The 22,121-nt window shown below is 25.6% G+C and overlaps 2 protein-coding genes across 2 annotated transcripts in view; one reads left to right on the top strand and one right to left on the bottom strand.

Annotated features, from left to right (window-relative positions):
• LOC107167925 (cytochrome P450 6B4-like) overlaps nt 1-12,413 on the bottom strand; it is a 65,006-nt gene extending 52,593 nt beyond the window's left edge. The window contains exon 1 of the mRNA XM_015517145.2: nt 12,197-12,413. The gene's annotated coding sequence lies outside the window, so the exon portion shown is untranslated. The remainder of the gene's footprint in view (nt 1-12,196) is intronic.
• The window catches only part of LOC107171054 (protein amalgam-like), a 344,978-nt gene that overhangs the window by 172,444 nt on the left and 150,413 nt on the right, over nt 1-22,121 (top strand). The gene's annotated exons all lie outside the window — the stretch shown is intronic.

Raw genomic sequence — 22,121 nt, 5'->3', positions numbered from 1 at the left:
ATTTCGTTCACTCGATTACCTATAATGTTCAGTACCTAAAATATATTATCAGTATGAAAAAAAACCGACTAAACAATTGCAAAAAAAAAATGATCTATGAAAAATTAAACTTTTATTTGTCCCTAATTTATCATTAACGAGTTACTTATTACTATTAAATGTAAACACAAGTCAACAAAGTAATACTAAACCACATTAACTGTTGGATAGGAAGATTCGATAATTTTATGTTTATTGAATTTTTAGCAGTCTTTTAAATTAAGGTATTTGATAATGGATAATTAATTCTATTTTCCATTGATTTTAAATTACTATATAGGCTACATAATAAACATCCGTATCATATTTTTTATTTGATAATAAGATAACTTTACACAAATTATTCTTCAAAATCAAAATCTATTTTTTTAAATAAAATTATACAATTTAATTTAGTTTGAATATATTCCATATTTTTTCAAACAAAAACAATTAGTAATAAGAGTAACAAGATAAGTATTTATAAAAACCTGAATTACGTGAAGGGGAGACCATTCATTAACAGAACCTCTGAACAAATTATATTATAACTGTATTAACACACTATAATAATATAAGAATATTTTTTGTTATATTTTTATAAAACATGAACAATTGTTGTCTCCAGAGGTCATGAATAATGCAGAATCGCATTAAATCAAATCTAATCAGCCCCGTTTACTTATTATTTATTTATGCGTGTAAACTGTAAATATATGTAAAAACAATTTTTGTATTACATGTTATAACTTGATTGTAATATTTTCCCAGAATATTAAATTTTATTCCTCACTCCAAACAATTATTAAAAATTGTCTCGGACAAATTATTATTTAATTGCTCAATCATCGAAAACTGAATTTGTGTACTTAAACATTCGACGACAGCGACGCCACTATATATATATATATATGTATATATACACTATACTTTATGATTAATGGAACGAGGCAACGTGCATAATATAAGATTAGGACTTGGACAGATTTTCGACCACAGAAACCACATTCACAGATTTCTGAAAGGGTGCTAAGCCCCGTCGTCGCCCATTAACCTTTTGAAGGCCCTATTAATAATGGGTAAACATCAGTTTTCAATCGAATCAGATTCAATTTGAAAACGGCCGCGTTATGTCTACAATATCGCATCTAAATATAGAACCTTGCATAAATTTCATCGTGAGAGTGACACGTATTATAATAATGTCACGATCATCTCAATGATATTATTAGGGAGCCGGCTGTTTGTGAAATGAAAAGCTACCACCCGTTCAGGTTTGGAATTAAAACAAAAAAAGCGGATAAGTCGTAGATGACAGTTTGCTGTACAGTAGGTTACAAAAGTGGGTTACTGTAATGGATGGAATTTAATTTGAATCCAATGATATTATACCATTGTATACGAAAAACGATTCTGAGCGTAAACGGTTTATCTGTCTATAGAATATATTATAGATTATTAAAAATTTTCAAATCTTAGATTTAAAAAGGAAAATTATTATGAATAATTTTCTAGCTTAAAATAATTTGCGAATTTTAGTGATTTTTACGTGTTGTCAAAATTAAAATTTGAATGCTTGTAAAAAAAAATTGTGACTATGTATTTCTTTTATTTTCAACTGCTAATGTAAAAATATTTTAAGAGCCTTGTATTAAATTTTCAAATCTTAGACATAAAAGGAAAATGTTTTATGAATTTCTAGCAAAATAATTTACGAATTTTTGTGATTTTTACGTATGATGTAAAAATTCAAACTTTGAATGCTTGTAAAAAACAATTATGACTATATATTAATTCTTTTATTTTTCAACTGCTATTGTAGAAATATGTTAGGAGCCATATACTCGTATTTAATTTTCAAATCTTAGATCTAAAAAGAAAAACCTCTATAAATTTCTATCGAAGATAATTTGAACATTGCCGTAATTTTTACATGTTTACTCACTTAATGCTTATAAAAAAAAATCGTGCCTATATATTTTTAATATTTTTCAACTGCTATTGTTACAATGTGTTAGAAGCCTTGTATTAAATTTTCAAGCTTTTCTACCTAACAAATACATTTTTATTGATATTTATAGATTAATTTCAATATTATGCGTAAAAATTCCCATTTTTTCCTAATTTTTAGTTTGTTTATCCCAGTTATTTAGAAAATATTGGGACTTTTTACTTTTGACCCCCAAAGTACCAACTAGATTCACTTTCTAATCGAACGAAGTACTTAAGTCAAAAATCGAAGCACTTTTACTGCCCCAAAACGTGATGACAGACACAAAAAAAAAATAAAAACACACATCATGATAAAATCAATACATTCATCGCTCCGCTCAAAATCTAAAAAATCATATTTTTTAATTTCATTTTTCGTATCATTGTCCGTTAATTTTTACTTTAATTATAATTGCAATGCAAGTCCGGTGATATACGAAACTCCAGGTAATGGTGCGTACGAGTGACAATAATTTTATTAAATTTTTCAGACGAGTAATTGTGATTACTAAAATATACGAATTCTGCAGCAACAATTTTTCGTCTAAATGATTATACTAATCATTTTTTTTTCGTTTAGTTACTAAATAATAATAAAAGTGTTCAACCAAAAATTTAACACCAACAAATCAAATAAACATGTAATACAAAGAGTCGTAAGATAAAATCTGGTTTAGAAAATATGTTTCTGCATGGATAATTTGCAATATACCTAAATGTGATATGATTTTGCATTATAACTCATTTTACATGGAAAATTGATACAGAGCTAGGAAAAGAACACATACTATTTTTATTATGAACACTTCCAACTATAATTTGTACGAAGTTTTTTTCCACTTTATATTTCAATGAACAAACTATTTTACCATTACATAAATAAAACAAAAAAAAATATATATTTTAATTAAATCTAGTACACTTTATAAACTGTTAATGTTGCACATTATAATTATTATGTGATTATATTAAAAAGTAAAAAATAATAATAATAAACATTTAGTACGCACACGTTCTAAAATAATCTGTAGGTATAAAAAAAAATGTGTTTCTTTATCGAGTTACAAGATTGAATTTGTGAATAGTCATAACTTATTGATAATGTTTACTGCAATAACTCAACAACTTTACAAATAATTATTTCTTTTCAAACAGTAAAGTTTTCGTTTTACGTTACATCATTAAATTTAGTGTATAATTTATGAATTCATGAAGAGTAAACCTAGTGCTTACGGAAAAGTATATAATTGATTTGTTGAAAAATAAAAGAATTTTGATCTCACGAAGAAAAAACACTGTTCATTGCTAGCAAATCTAAAGCAATCTAACAATTATTGTATACAATTTGAGTTCATATTAATAATGTATACAAAATACCATGATATAGTCTCACATATTTTATACAGTAATTCGATTAATCTGCAACAGTTTACTAGCTATAGCTACAGCTTAAAAAAAATTAAGTTTTAGAATTGTATGTATTTCATTTCGTTTATTTATGTTTTTTTTTTTTGTTTCTTTGATCGGACCTAATATTGCAGTATATATATCTCGAAAACTTCAGTAACCTCAGTACTTCTATGTAACGCTATAAAAACCACATGCTGAAATTCAAAAGCCGCATCACGTTTGCCCCGGACATTGCCTCTACCAAAAACTTATTTTATTTATTTCTTTTTGTTGTGTCCCAGTGAATATGTTTTGAAGTAACTCAATTGTGTTTGTGTTTTGGGTGCGTTGAGATTTTTATATACCATACGGGTTTTAATAATGAACAGTAGTCACGCGTCACCACAGAGCTCCGTGAGTCCAGCTGTGTTTTACAATAATAACAGTAAGTGAGTAAGTGACATTTAATTAACAGACTACTGTGGACGACGGTTGAAATAATTAGAATATGTATAATATTATGTATATATGTAGTAAAAATTAAAATAAATAAATCGTAAGTATTCCTAGGTGCTTCCTGACTGTGAGTTACGACACAAGTTATCACACGGTTTACTTATGGTATAGAATAAACAGAATAATATATTAACATTCTGGTTGTACATCTACGATAACAAAATCGTGACGAGAAAATATTTCTGTTCAAATTATAAGACATGGTTTGAAAATCACTACCTAACGAAAGAGTTGTTTTCACTACGCAGTCTTCGACGGGATCGAATAAAATAATAATAATGACAAGAATATTACATATAACTGGAATCAAAACATACTTAAACATTATATTGTATTTTATTTGTACTCATCATCGATAAAGCGCTCGAATATTATGAAATATTAAGCTTAATATTTAGATAAGCTGCACCTGTATATTATAATCCAATTTTATTATGAGTAGAATTATAATGTTCCTGAGGGAAACAATATTGTTAATTACGATTTATCATCTAATCGATTACGGAAACAAAATTTTAGAATACAGACAAAATAATAAAAAAAACGTAATCGGCTTTTACATGCCAAGTGCTTCGTGTTTAATTAGTTTTCGTTATTTCTGTGAACGCTCATCTGTGTTTACATCCAGTAAAATGAATATGCCAACCTTATTTTAAAATATATTTTATAAACAAGCATTCTTTCGAATTTAGACGAAAACATACCAAAGCTAAAGACACGGTGCGTATAAACTGCATCGAAATTGCTGGTTTAAACTTTAAACTGCCCGGTGAATAAATTTTTCGATATAATCTGTTCGTATTAAAATCCATGGTTGCATAAACTTTAACGTAGGTACATTCAATACGTAGTATTTATATTTTAACTGAAAATAAAAAGTTTTTTATTATTATTATTATTAAAAATACGTATAAAATAACGAATCACTAAAAATCTAAATAACTATAGAATTTCAATTTAAAATGGATGTTTTATTTAGGCAAACAAATTTTGTAGCTAATAGTCTATAAAAGAAAAAATCGAAAAAGATGTATACATTTTTATTTACTCTATGATAAATGTTAGTGGGAAGAGTAAATAATATTATACATATAATATTATGTTACTGCATGACTATTTCCTTTGCAAGGTTGTAAAATAGAAAGTTTTATGACAAAACGGTAAAACTAAATATTATATTTTCGTATTATACATAAAACATATTATATTGTAACCAATGTTTGAAGAGAAATCAACGATAATATGAAAACAAAATAAAATGGTCTAATTTATTTAAGATGGATTTAATTCAATATTTATAGTATTCACTATACATAAATAGAAAAGCGTAGGTGTAGTCACTGCATACTTCAAACGCCAAACTACTTATATGAAGTTTTTATGTATTACTTTTTGTATGAATTAGATTATTCAATGATATCTTTCTACATAATTCTGGCCTTTAAACTATAGATTTATAGTAAAAAGTTCTGGCCTGACTTGTTTATGTTTAAAAAAATTAAATTTTTCCGTAGGAAATTGTATATATCTAATATCATATTAAAACCAATACTTGATAGGTTTTGAAGAGTTACTAATATTGGATATTATATTGTTCTAGGTACTATAAAAACTTATTTTTGCTTATTTAATCGATCATTATATGGGTAAAACGAAATGATCCTAGGCAATAACTCATCACTAAATGTCAATACACTCGGAACCATATAGATAATTTTAATCAATATTGACAAGCATAAAATAAAAAATATTGTTATTATAACTGATGATCAGCATTGATAAATTACGTACATTATTATAGGAGGAGGTAGCTGGTGGTGCTTAAAATAATGTGATGAATTATTAAAAAAAAAATATATAATAATTTACGTCTTATGTCCTAACGAAAGATAATTTTTTTTTTTGATTTTCTAACCCAGAGACTAGCGCATTTCCTTTAGAAAATTCGCATACTAGCATGTGTGTGATTTCACAAAGACTTAATAGTTTTCATGTGTCATGGTGCACTACTTTTGACTGAGTGCAGTAAATTGTAAGACTTGCGATAAAATATGTTTCAAAAAAAAAAAAAGAACCGCAGACATGAAGCATTATGTTTCAGACTAAAAGCAGTAGATTCTCTGTAAGTATAGGTATTGCAGGGTTCAATTTGCTCATTTCATCGCTAGTCATATGAAAATGTGCGTATCTATTGTTATTTTTAGACTCTGAATGGAAAAAAATATGTATTGCGCTTGATATAATGATGTTTGTGTTTTATTATATCAAATTTGATTTATTTGGTATTTTTAAGAACAAAAAAAAGGATAAATAGGAAATAGTATTCTTGTAAAACACAGTTTTTGGCAAAATCAATTTTTATTTTTATGTAATTCAAAAAAGAACTATCGCAATGATTCGAAACTTTCATTGAACAATAACTTTAGTATTTTCAAGAAATAATATATTTAAAAAAAATATTTTTGCTTTTTTTTTGTTATTAAATTTATTGAATTTTAAAATATCTTCCACTTTGTATCAAATAAATTTCGGTAGACAGATAATCAGTGTATACAGTTATATACGCTGTTGTGACTTTTTCCGAGATCCATGTGATAAGTCTGTAACTTAATAACTAAATAACTAATAAAATATCAAATAAAAGTAATAATAATAATACAAACGAGAGATCGTCAAGACTATAGTGAGCATTATATTATTTTCACAAATAAAAATGTTTAAACAACAGATATTATATACTGATACTGTATACTCAGTTGGCATATAAACAATGCAACCCAAGTTATGATAAATATAAATATAGTTTCATTCATTAAAGGTAATCGGTATAAATTATGAACATAGGTTTGAATATTGCATCCAGTATTTATGTTTCCAGTTTTTGTATTTATACAACAATAACTTTACTACCTATATTTTGTTTTTCAAACGTTAAACTATTAGTTAACAATCATTAGTTATAGCATAACTAAAACCTAATAAATTGGGTATAACTGTTATACCTAATGTAATATGTTTTATTATAGTTTTTAATGTATTAATATTTAAGTATATTTTATATCAACATATTTGAGTGTAAAATTTCATAAATATTTTTAAATTTTCCCAACAAATTAAAATCAAAATTTCATTAATGATTCAAAGTAAAATTGTACCAATATACTCAGTTGGAATTGAATTATTCATACAGCACATTTATATGATAAAATAAGGATAGCATAACTAGCTTTGATAAACAATGCAAAGTGCATTACAATGCCAGCCCCATCATTTATTTTTGCTTATAATAATAAGTTTTTAAACCATTATAGTTCATAAATCCACTTATTATGGATATAAACAATAATTAAAATATTATTCAATAGTTATATAATTAATTAATTATTTATTGGTTTTATTTAATTATTAAATAATATTGTCTTGGTGTTTATTATTTTAATATTTACTACCTTTGTTTTAAAAAATATAAAAGAATATTTTATACACATACGTCATAAACTATTATATGTATGTATGAGTATGCATGATTTTTTTTACATGATTTAATAGGATTTTATTATTTTAAACTTATTCAAGGATTTATAGTTATTATTACTGTATATTTTTTAACATACCTATCCTTACACTGATATCTAATTTCTCGATCTCACCGAATGTATTATTTTATTGTTTCAAAAATGCATATACCTACAATATTATTTTTCTTGTATTTATATGACGTATTGCAACACTACTTCAAATAAATAAAAATATTTTATAGTCAGAAAAAAACCGAATATCGAGTATCTTACATCCATTTAAATTATCTATTGGTTGAAGATTAAAATCTAATCGAATAAAATTAATTTAGTATATGGAGATTGAAAAAATTAATTTTTAAACCCCCAAAAAATACACTTTCAGATCACCTCTGTATCTATACAATAAATTAATAGCTCATCAAATTTGTAATTATTTACAAATATTCTAACGTTACTGCATTCGCTTTAAACCTCAACCATACTCGTCGACATGTTTGCAACCGAAAGACTATAATGATATAATAATATTTTATGCAATCGCACCTGTTTGTTCGAATCAATATGCTATATTTCATAGTTTATAAATGAAAACTAATTAAAATTTAATAAATATAATATAACAGTTGTACATAAATCAATGTGATTTACATTAATGGCAATTTTATTAACACATAACTATGGTAGAGTTTATACAACTTAAAATGGCTATTAAATATTGTATGTGCTTAAAAAACAACCATATCAGATACAACATTAAAATTAAAAATAATATAACTGTATATAATTTTATTAGAAAAAAACCAATAAATGACAATAAATATTTAAAACCAATAGCAATTTGTGAGATACAATTTACATGTTGATTTTATGGAACTCAATATGCTTATGAAATAAAAATACCCGTACAGATTTTTTAATTTATTTATGTTCTTATTACACGAGAATATAAATATGATTGAGTTTATATTTAATCATCATACATTATAAATCAAATATATGAATATCTATGTATAATTTACATATAAACGAGTATAATAAAAAATAACAATGCAAAGTGTATAACGTTATTATATTCATTAACAATTAAATCAACTATTTTTTTCTATGTTTTACAGGTAAGAATATTTACATCCAGAAATAGATCAATTGTGTAAAAAAAAAAATGTCTTGAATTAAAAGATTAGGTAAGTAAACCACGATGTAGTATAATAATTGAGGACAAAATAAAATAATCCATAGAATCATACTTTTACAGTACTATTTATAGTAATAACTGCGATTAGAAACTCCGTAGAGTATCTGAGTAATGCGTATCTGTGCGTTTGTAGTAAAAAGCTGACAGTACAACTTTGACACGGCTTGGGACCACCCGAGGTTGGTCGTAGAAGAGGTATAGGAAATCTACGATTAAAATACCAAACTATTTTGAAACGTCAAACCCACGATCCTACGGGTTAAATGTTGACGCCTAACCACTGACTGTCACAGCCACATTATCATCACCAATTCGATACGACGTCACTTCTATCTAGCACGGTTGTGGAGTCAAGCGACCGAGACAACATTTCATAAAAAAAAAAGCTGAATGAAAAATGTTTTATCAATCGAATGTATATTTAGCAGCTTAATATATGATATTATAATAGGTAGTATAGTACATGGGCACCACGTATAAAGTTATTTATATATTATATATGTATATTACATAAACCATGATCATATATTATACCTATATTCGTGAATAGTACCAATAATAGTTCCATTTTTTGTTTATCACAATAAAAGCAATAAGAGGATGTTGTTAATAATTTATATAAATAATGATTGCTTAATAGCTCTCAAGGTAAAAAATATCTCAGAAAGGATTAATAAAAAACCAAGAGATGGCTATAAATAACTTCAATGAATATTATTTTTAGAAAGTAGTTTTATTACATGGCAGGTAAATAAAATGTAAATGCTATTAATCCAACTTCGTCGATGGAGAATAAATAAACACAAAACACTCAGTGTAAATCAACAATGGTCTTATAAAAGTAAGTGTTAGTTTTTGAAATAATATATAAGTTAGATAACCTACTATTGTATGGATTATTAGTATTTAAAATTTAAAAACTCTGGACCTGTAATTAGAAAACGTAAATAAAATAAACCTTATTTATGGTAGGTCACTTATAAAAAAAGGACTCGTGTTATAGTATTATGAAATATTTGTTTTGAAATATTCAATTTAAAAATAATTTCAGGAAAATGTATTAGGTACAATAAAAATGAAATTCTATCTAGTATTTTATTTTTGTAAAATTACCAAATACATTGTTTAGGACTGATGATATGCGAGTAATATTTATTCTTTGATGATTTACATTTTATACAAATATTACTTGTTCGCATCATGATAATATAATTTAATTTTGTTTTACCTTCGATTTTTAAAAATTATTGACATTTTAGTTATTTTATTCAATTTTGTAAATTAATATAAAACAGACCATACAATAAAATACGTACAAAAAGTATAGTATAAAAATAAATCTATAAAAAATTTATATTTGTATAATGTAAACGGTTGAATATAAATTATTTAGGTATTTAGTTTTAGTTAAACTTTTTTAAAATAATTTATTGTTCTTGAGAAATAAGATCAATTGAAAATTTAAATTCCAAAAAATTATGTTTATTAAAGAAACACATTTAAATAACTTTGAAGAATTTATTATACGACACTTAAATACTTATAAACTTTGTTTTAGGCATTAGGAAATTATTCAAGTCGAATGGTTCGAATTTAATAGACGGTTATTAAAAAAAAAAAACTAAGGGAAATGTTTGTAACAACAAACTCTATGGTACATTATAGGTGTCGAGAGACCTTATTACTTCGTCATTGAGTAAGTTACTTCAATAAAACAATATCAAACAATAAAAATAAATATAAAATTGGGTTTTTTACTATTATTTTTCGATGGTCCGAACAAAGTTAAATTTAATTGAACATGTTTGTGTATTTTTAAGTGAATTGCGATGATATAATTGTGATGGGTAATAACTTTATAAACTTTAAATAAGTAATAATTGTGAGGTAGTTACTTTAAACTTTAAAGTAATATACATGCATATTATATTAATTATACTATAATTAAATAAAAGGCACAAAAATACAATTTCTAGAAACTGAGAGTAGAAGATATTACATCGTGTTTAATGTAACTTTTATATGTGAGGATATAATGTTAAGTTAAACGTGACACAGTGTTTTAGCTAAATATTTTCATAAAAACTTTACTCGAAGTACCCACGGGGGGGGGGGGGACAAGAGCCAACACCGAACGCATGCCTTGTACAGATTTTTTTTATCTTTCAACATATAACGCGTCATCTGGGTGAAGATTAATAATATATAAATTGTAAAATAATGGAGCGATTCACATTTACTTAGTTTACCTACTGACTTATTTTTTTAGACATAAATTCTATTGCTATATTCACTATTATTTAAAAATAGCTTTAAAAAATCTTTAAAAATACATTGAAGTACCTAATTACTTATTATTATTAGAAAAAAAAGTAACTATAAATTACGTTTTAATTTATTATTTTCTCGGGAATGGTCTCATTTCAATAACCCTCGGGGAATTTTCAAGTTTGCCAACTCTAGTATAGATACAAATCTAAAATACTCATCTTATTTCAGTTGTTATTATTAAATTATTATTATTTATTATTTATTATTTATTATTTATGTTCGTATTCAAATCACAAAGTGATTGTTCATTAATTTTTCAAGATGAATATTGTGGATGACCTAATCAATTCGATTTCCGATGATAAAATAGTTATACAGTTATGTAGTATCTAGAATAGTAAAATAATAATAAGACATGTCATGTAAGATCGCGGCCATAACATAGAAACATGCATGACGCATGAACCAGTGGTCTTACTACGTAGGGGGTCGGTAAAATGACCATAACTTTTTTTCTTCAATATTTATAATAATATAAATTAAATGTGTTTAAAGATCAAATATTGTATGCAATCATTTGACCGCCATTGGTACATAAATACATAAGGGACTCTATTCAACTATTGTTTTAAAGTCATACCCTTTTTTTCCATTCTGATTGCTATATGTCCAGAAAATATTTCGTTAAACATATAATTATATATGTGTGTTAAATGAAAATAATATCGCTATTACCTACTCTATAGCTGCCAGATGTAAAATTTTAATAAAAATGGTCTTTCAAATTTTGATTGACAAAAATGGTGGAAACTGGGGATTAAATATTTGTTCTCGGACGATTCTCACAGTTTTTATAACACGTTCCCACAACATTTGGATTACTCTGTATAATATATTTATACGCATATAGATACAGCTAACAATAGAATAAAAAATAAAACATTGTGAGAAATATACAATAGTTGACCTAGCATAAAAATATTGTTCATAATATAGTAATGATGCGTCAGTTAAAATTTCGAGTTGACTGATTTAAAATATAATATATTTATAAAAAAAAAGTAATTTATAAGAAGTTACCTGTCTAAAGGTTGAAATTATTATAGACTAAGGTTCAGGAATGTCAAAACTGTAACAATCAAGATTTGATAAAAAAAAAAATCCCCATTGTGCTTTTGACAAAAAAATAACTTTAAGTCCACTGTGCGACGACGTGTTATGAGTGAGATAATATAATATTTGTATGGTGTTCAATCGAAATAATATCATAGTGATGTGTGATATAGGTACTCACGTGTTGCAATTTCGTCGGGAGACTAGGCTGGCTGTAGATATAGTCGTAGTAATGCGCGCGTGTGGTTATCGTGTATAATAATACTATTATTATAATATAATACTTTTTAAACAAATAACAATAATAAGATCGTGTAGGTTGTGAACTTGTGACTGACCACTAAACTGGCCGAGTACTGTTATTAAAATAGACGGTCGTATTCAAAGCTGGCTCGTCAGTTCTGAAAAAAAAAATAAACTTCCAGGCCGGAGAAAGTGATAGGCTGTGGATCGGACGAACCCCTTCCCGGACGAGAGACGATGTGTGAATGGTTCTAGTAATCGTATGTTATGACGACACTATTAAATAAATACCAGATAAATGGTGTTCTGGTATATAATTATGTTTATGCGTATTATATATACAATAATAATATAATAGCTTAATATGGGTAATATCATTATCGGAACTGAAGCTACTCATCACGTTATTCTATAATATTTAGGTTGGTTGTACATACCGTGACGCGAAGACAACGGCGACAGACAACAGACAATACACAAACGGTAATAACTGGACGATCATGACGTCATATCACCTACTTCCGATTATTTTGTCTAACATTGTAATGTTATAGAGCCAATAGTGATATACCGCAATGTCCTAAAAAACCTTAAAATAATGCATGGACGTGTGCCCTAAAACACCAAATAATATCTCTTGCAATACAAACAAATGCTATGTTTCACAACTTTATTTAAGTATACCAAGTATGTACACAAAAAGAGTATCGTATAGGTAGTTTAGTTTATAAATCAAATTTACTATTTCACAACGTGCAATATGGTTAATAATTAGATGCTGCAAAGTGGTTATAGTACGGTCGCGATCGTTACAACTATAAGATTGACGATTATTTAGAAAATATATAACCTTAATACTGGATAGATAAAAATAACCTATATAATTATTATAATAGTTAAACTTGCTGATATCACTAAAGAAGAAAGAGAATCGTAATACGTCCGTACTTCCGTATTAAACACTACTATAATATTTTACTTTACAGTCAAAGTGTTTGGTGACGAATTTTAGCGCTTTTTTTATCGATGTATTTACGACGAATTAAGTAAAGATTTAAAAATATAGAATACGCGTAATATTCGTATATATTATTGAATTTAATGATAAATCCTTGTATACAAAAAACTACTGTGATCAAAGACGCCTAATCTAATTTCTAATTAGATTAGTATTGATATTGATATAGTAATTATTATTTTTTTTTATTATTATTATTAATACGGCCCATTGAACAAATTTTTTACAAAAATATCGCATTCTTTATGTAATTTAAAATTTATAGTATAATATCATAATAGTGTAAAATAATATTGCATGGTGTACCTTTATATTAAATCGTAAATCAACACCAAAGTTCCAATACATACCTCAGAACGATGTAAATAGGATTGTGGTGAATGTATAGATATGTATAAATTGAAAAAAAATTTTTGTAAATGTCAATCATAATAATATTATCATACATTCATTCACAGAAGCGCTACGAATCTAAAATGTTTATTAAATTTTAGGGTTCTACTGATTTTGGTATGAAGCATATAATTCAAATGTGCTTTGGCAAATTTTGAATGATATACAGGGTTGGGCAAGATACACAAAAAGCAGTATCGAGATACTAGATACGAGATACTTTGCTTTGAAGTATCGCGATACAAGATACAATTGTATCTAAGATACTGCCCAACCCTGATGATATATACAAACTACTTGCTAGCCACTTATTTTTTATAAATTACAATATTTTTTTTTAAATAATAATAATAATATTCAAATTGGATTGTTTTTTTTTTAAATTAACTAACTTGAACGTTAAATATAATATGGGTGTTTATTCTTCTTCGTATTACCTATTTAATTTAAATTTTCTTTCTAATATTATGAAACAGCAAGTGATTTTTTTGTTTACTAATAGGCTATTAGTAAACAAAAAAATTCACTATTAGTAATAGGCAATCGCCCACATTGGTGAACGTCTCGTTAAAAAAAATCCCTTTCGTCTGCGAAATATTATACTTACGTGGTATAATAATTGTTATAATAATATTGTAACATATTATTATTACTCAAGTACATATAATATTATAAAGTTAAATAATGTTGTTGACGTCGTCTTAATAACAATATTTTTTTCATGTTAAACTAAACAATTATTATATAATATAAAATTATAATGGTACTAATATAATTGCCTATGGGACGTACCTACGGGACTTCTATACGTTGACCGGTTATTGCAATCGTACGTGATCGGATCCTCGTCGTCGTAACATTCATAACACCCGATCATTGTAGGTTAAGTGTACGAGTACGTCAACGCTGCCGTTGAAGTCGCTTCAGTCGATCTCGCTAGTCCTAACCCAGCGCGGCGGTTTGTGGAGATCGCTTTCCGAGAATTTTTTTTGAAAATGGTACCTGCGATCTGCAGATGGTATAGCTTCTAAATGTCGGTGTAAATTTTTCACCGATTTACGCGTATAATAAATATATTATCATTATTATTATCATTTTATAGTGCTTCCAATAAAATAATAATATAAATAGTATAATTAGCAAAATATTTTATCATGTCAACGTCATTTAATAGTTCTATCAATTCATGTTCAATTGCTATTATAGCTAATCCAATTAATCTTGAACCATGGTTGACCTTAAAATATGTTTTAATAAGTTTGAGTTTGGAAAAGTAGAGTTTGTAGAACAAGTATCTATTTCTTTTTTGGTAGCTACTATTTATTCAAAATCATTAATATGTTGTAAATCATTTTTTATAATAGCTTTGTTGGCTTGTATTATATGTTTTGTTTTTTCTGGACAGGGAAAAATTGAAGATGATGAATGTATTGCGACATCAATAAACTTATTAGAATCGTTTCTTGAAATGATATTACCTTGTTGGTTAATAATATTAGAATCTTTAAGTGTATTTTAAAAACTTTTTAAGAGAAACAGATTGTTTTTTTTTTAATTCGGCTTCTTTTTCAGTTTTCCTTTTTCTATACTGAGAGCCCGAAAGCCGTTATTGTTTCCCATCTCACATTGTTTTCCCTTTATTTTTTAAAAACTCGAATGTACTAGAAAATTAATAAAAAAGTATAAAGAATATGAATTGGAATACAAATATATACGAAAAAAAGAAGAACAATATATTTTAACAAAATGTTATGTGGATTACAAATTATTAATGTGTACGTATACGAATATTAAACTGCAGGCACCATTTTTATGCCCGACGAGTAGTCATTGTGGGTTAAAGTATTAAAGTATCACACATTTTTAATACATAAGAAAAATCTAATATGTATGTTTATTTTATAAATAAAAAAATTACATGTAAATATTATTTATTATAATACATACCTTAAGTTAACGTAAGCAACGTAACCTTTGTAGTGACAATAAACATATGAACATACAAAATCTGGCGTTACAATACTTATACACAACTAAACATAATATATTATACTATAATATAATTTATATTTTTGTTAATATAGATAATGAAAATGACGAAAACAATTTTGGCAATTCCGTCGTATCCCGTATTCCATATTGCTTTTTGAGATAAAAATGTATTAAAAAATGCGAGGTTAAAAATATCGTTGTGATGATAGTGATTAAATGAGCGGTGATCGGCATGCAGTAATTTGCATTATATTTATTAATAGGTAGGTATTATATAAATAATAACTAAAAAACAATAAATCTATAATATTTTTGCCACCCCTAATTACCCACTTAAAATTGCCGCCTGTTGCTAATGCATCGTTTGCACGTGCCATGAGCCTGTCCTGTCATCACGATATACCTACCTATCAATTCTTGTCACAATTGTTTTCTATTTTGTAAAATAATAGTTAAACAATAATGCACAATATTGAAAATGTCAATGTCCCTTTGACCCGGAACCCGGTCTTTTTGTGAACAGATATGAGCCTATTACATGAGCTTTTATGGAACTCAATATGCGACCTAAAGACTTCCGTCAAAACCGTTATCTTATAAATATATTGTTATACCTACGCATGACACATCGTACAATAATATTGTCTTTGTTCTGTAATTTATTTGGACTATACATATTTACAATATTACACAATTGGAGATATTTTAATAATAATAATAATTTCATAATAAATTCTGAACTATTCACTACCGACTATCTCGTTGCGAATAATGCACTTTTCGATTTCCTCCATACATTAAAACATCATCTCATCACATAGATGATACTTAGAAAAACTATTTTTCATTTTCTCGAGATAAATATACAATAACCAGTACATTCAATTAGTTTAGTATTTATATTATCATATTTTTTTAAACTTTTCCCTCATTCTTTTTACTCATAATTTCTTTTAAAGTTTTCTTAATATACATATAAAATTTTCAACGAATCATTCTTAGTTTTGTGCGTTTAAACATACAACTTATTGAATTAGTCCATGCGCAACCAATTGCCCATTCAAATAAAAAAAAAAAACATTTAGTAGATCGGTAAATTCTATATTATATTTGAACAAACGTTATGAATACTAAAAACAATTCTTCAAATTTTAAATTATTGAACATCATCTGTGAATAGCTATTAAGCTTATAAAAACATAAAAACTATCAACATTTAATAAAAATTTGTTTGGACAAAAGCACTCACTTCAGTGAATACTCGAAACTGACCATTATTATGCATATACAAATTTTAAAACATTTATTGTGAGCCCAATCAAATATATTTTTTTAAGAATTTTTCTGGATTTTTTTATTCAGTGACTTAAATCAACCGTGTCAAGTCTTATATCCAGATACCTCCAGTAAAGACTGAACACGATATTATAACCAGCGCATTGTTCAAAGAAGAGAAAAATAATTATATTATAAAATGAATATACTACTATTCGTTACTTTGCACGCAGAATTCAAATTAAATAATTGATGGTTTGGCCCCGTATAATATCTCAATATTATCGTCAAAGATGTACTCAAAGCATAAACTTTAACTAGTTTATACCATGTTTTATATTATAACATTTATTTAAATTTTTAGTTTATAACTTAAACTCAGTACAAATTATCGTATTCAAAACTAGACATTTTATAATAATCTATAATTTATTTATTATAAAGTGATTGATGATTATTCCTATATAGTTTTATATCAATCTGCCAAACTTGTTTTTACTCTATCACGAAAATGTTATTTTTTGAAAAATTAGATAAATAACAATATTAAAACGTACCTAATACCTATACACATATATTTCTTATTTACCTATCTATTATATTTTAAAATACATCAAGTTGAAATTTACGTGATGTGTAAATGAATAATGATCGATATAAAAAATAAGGGATTTTATTTTAAAAATAGAAGTTTGTATCGATACAGAACACTTTTTAAGTAGTACCTACAAAAAATATCAGAAATTTGAAAATAATATGGTCATAAGGTACACTTAAATATTCTAAAAATCATAATTTGAATAAATGTACTGCCAAAGAGAAAATTAAAATAAGCGATCATGCTTAAAAAAATCACCCTGAATATAACATTATTTTAAAAACTATCATTTGAATTTAATACAGGCATATATCAGTAAAATCCGTGTCCACAAAAAGGCAATATAAATAAAAACAATGATAAACATAACTAATAAAACCATCCAAGCTTAGCTTGGTATAATATATATGTATATATATATAATATATACGAGTATATGTCACATTTGAATACAACGCAAATAAAAATATAAGCAGATAATGAAATTACTATATTTTGTTAATACGCATTGTGTCATGACAACTCATTTTATTTTTTAAAAACGGAAACCCTTATCATGTATTATTATTAGGAAATTAAAATCCAGTTTCGTGATCCGAAACCATCAAGCATATCCATGTGAATTCTTTTTAATTTTTTTCTTAACGATTAAACAAAGATATTAATTAGTCAATAAACTAATTTAAGGCAAATATAACTATAAATATGTGAAAATTCTAAGATAAATAAATAATTGTTCATGTTTAATCGATAATTAAAGCATACTGGATAAAATAAGTAATGATAGGACTGATAGGAGTATTTTACGAGACAATAGACTTGTGATCATGTTCAACTTAGAACAAATTGTTTAGGATTTGTTTTGTTTTTAATTACATTGTGTTAAATTAATATTGAAGTAAAGTATAAACAAAATAAATAAATACATGTCAATTACTCAGTTCTCTTCCGCGTTTTATTAATGAATTAAAATCTTAAATTTTAAATTGAATTTTCAGCATGTAATTAATTTGCCTTTTAATTGTATTACACAGACTTGATTTTAACAGTAAAGAAAACTAATTTATATTTATTTGAGGAGAAAAGAGTTGTTTAAATTATAATAATTATTAAAAAATAAAGACAATGAATGAAAAAATAAATAAAACGGAGATAAAAAAAATAAATACACCGGTAGTTCAAACAAATCAAACTAAAACGCATAAAAAAGTTTTATTTATAATATAAAAAATAATCATTTGGAAATAGAACTAGAGAAGTTATTTTAAAGAAACACTTTATATAATAATGTCTTATTCGAAATGAAGGTTCATTTGAGCGGGATGTACTTTCGTTGATAGGAATCGTATATGATCTCATAATGTTTTCAATATTAGTTCCACGAAATATTTAACTTTGTACGCTCATCGCCATTCACTAGTCAACAATAATTTATTGAAATATTATTATAATAATATTTATACTGAAGAGTTAATATAGTCTACGTATAAATACAAACAAAGTATGCAATATAATATACACATATATTACCATTGAGTATATAATGTAATAAATACAATTTTATATTATACCTAATGATATTACATAACATAAATATATCAACGTTATTGCTTTGCCTATTATCTTGGAATTACTAAAATATTAAATATGCACTTCCAAAAAAAAAAAAAAAAACAACAATGATAGAATACTATAATAGTAGGCAATATAGGTAATAATGTTATGATAATGAGTATAGTAGTAGCCAAACAATAATATCGATTAAAATATTATGTTTGTAACTGAGAGATTTGATAGTCATTATGCAGATTTTAAGAAGGATTTATCCGTCCGAAGTGATAGTTAATATTTTGTACAATCATTTCCAGGGTGAAAATATTTCCAAAATCGTTCGAAAAGTTTTATTACGTTGTAAAAATATACAAGAATAATTATAGAAATATTTATAGTAAAAATATCTATTTTCTGTTTTTCAAAGTCAAGAACTAAACTTTAATACTGTATATTATACTAAACTTGCTATGAGATTATACTAAACATATATGTAATAAATTAATGTTTCTTGGAGCAGCAAAACAAAAAGCATCATTATATACAGGGTGTAACAGAAAGACCTGACCAAAAAAAAAAAATTATGCTAATTCATCGTATGACAAAAATTGTTAATATTATATGATAAGTAAATAATTTAAGAAATATACTCATGACAACAAATTCTCAAAAATCATATTTAAAAAAAAGTTATTGTGTTTCAAATTAATTAAACTAAAAAAATATTGAATTTTAAAAAAATTCTAAAAAATAAACTATTTGACTTAGATAAATTCTTTTACCATTAAAATTGTTCTTATAACCATATTCAAAAATAGGCTATTTTGAATTTACAGAAACATTTTTTTACTTTTTTTTTATTTTCAGTAGGTACTTACTAAAAATAAACATAAAAAAATATATAACACAATATGTAACGCTAGAGTCACTCGATGACCAAAACAAAAAATATTAATTTCAACAAAAGTTATTCCAAAAGTCAGTTCTATCTGTTACACCTGTATTATTATTTTATATGAAACTTTTATTATTATTTATTTTTGTTATTTTATCATTTATTGTCTAAAACAAATTTAAAGATATATCCTTGTAAGTTATTGAATTTGTTTTTTAAAACCTAATTTTAAACTTGTTTTTCTTTCTAAGTCGATATTTTTTCCTGAAACTTATAATACATAAATGTGAAAATAAAATATTAATATTTAATTTACAAAACAGACACGAAAATTAATAAACATTAAAGGTTATCACAATGCATCATATAATGTTTAATATATACTAAGTTTTGATATTGTTAATGGAAACACAGGTGTATAAAAAATAACAGAGTAGAGAAAATTATATTTCACAAATATTAGTTTTGCTGATACGTACACAATACTCATACTTAAAATGTAACTAGTTGTTATGAGGTAGTTGGTGATAAATTTATATTTAAAATAGAAAAATATTGGCATACCTAGTGTTGTATGAAAAAGTTGTTGTATCGATGTGAACATTTTTTTTTGCATTTGAGTTTTCAATTTTTATTTGAGCATATATGTCACTTCAGTCACGTCATTGTGTTTGACATTCTCTCCTGGGATGTATTGATATTTTTTTTTGGCATAATTTACAATGCCACAACTTTCAGGAATCTCTGTTTTTATACTGGAAGTACACCTGTATCCAAAAATCGAAAACTTTTCTGAACGAATTTTGTATTCAAAACAGAACAATATTAAAATGTATGAAAGACGTATTCTTCATTATTTTAAATGCATGACTATTTTCTATTAATATTAAATTATATATATATATATATTATATTCTTGCAGTTTAATATTATTTATAATGAATATATGGAAGCCATTTCTCTAAGAAAAATAGAAATTAACGAATTTATATTATTATGAGTTACATATTATTGATATACGAAAACGTACAAAAGTAATAATAATAGTAATAAACATAATATTATGACTATATTTTGAAAGCTAACAAAATAAAAATAAAAATGATATAATATACATCATATTATCATAGAAAAACACACTTCAAATTTAATGACAAATTTAATAGTTTACGGCACTTAATGTACAAATCTAACTTCCGGTAATATTCGACGATGCTCTAGAACATTTAAAATCATAATATATATCAAAAACATATTTTTAAACCTATGTGAAAAAATATAATGATTTCATAAATAAAACAACTTACCTTAATTACGACTTTACGAGATACTGAAAATCAGAATTACTTCCCTAATATACATAGATTTTGGAAACACGCAATATTATAAACGAAATCATCTTATACGTGCGAGTGCGCGACCGAGAGAATGGCCAAATGAATTTCTATATTTTTTTAAATCCACGTCAAAGTTGTAAGTTTTAAACTTAATGGCCCAAGACTACAGGCTTACAAAGTGGTACTACGTCATCAGTGACCGACACGGGTAACGGGCTTCTCCTTTGAAAAACTTTTGTACTTACTGCAGTTGTTAAACGTACCTACTGTATTTTTGTTCATGTTTTTTTTTCGTACAAGCTAAGTTAAATATTTTTATTATAAAAAAACAAACAAAGCAACACTTGATGTTTATTTCATTGTCTACTTTATTAAAGGATAAAAATCACAAACAAGTATAACTAGAGCATTTATTCTTTTAACATTATAATGCAATCACACCAAAACAATAAATTTGTATCAGATATAAAGTACCGTATCATATATTTTACTATAGTTTATTAATACACATTCGTGTATATAACCGCCGCCCAAAACACGTTTTAACTACATTATTATTATCATATTATTAAAATATTGGACTTTGCATTTTTATATTACATGAAAAAAAGAGTGAATAATAAATAAGTGGTAGCATATATTATAAAAATAATTATATATATAAGTGTAATTAAATCAAATGAACAATTTAGTTCAATTTAATGAAAGATATTATATTAAATTTATTGAATAAAAAACTTACCTTCTCATTTTGGTGAATTATATTATTTATATCACTGTAAAAAAGCACCGCGTACATTTTTA

The sequence above is a fragment of the Diuraphis noxia genome, unplaced genomic scaffold (genome assembly GCF_037042655.1).
Source record: "Diuraphis noxia isolate RWA-SAM2 unplaced genomic scaffold, SU_Dnox_SAM2 contig0002, whole genome shotgun sequence".
NCBI classification, from domain to species: domain Eukaryota; kingdom Metazoa; phylum Arthropoda; class Insecta; order Hemiptera; family Aphididae; genus Diuraphis; species Diuraphis noxia.
The sequence above is the reverse complement of the archived record's forward strand: the minus strand, read 5'-3'. Positions and strand labels throughout refer to the sequence as shown.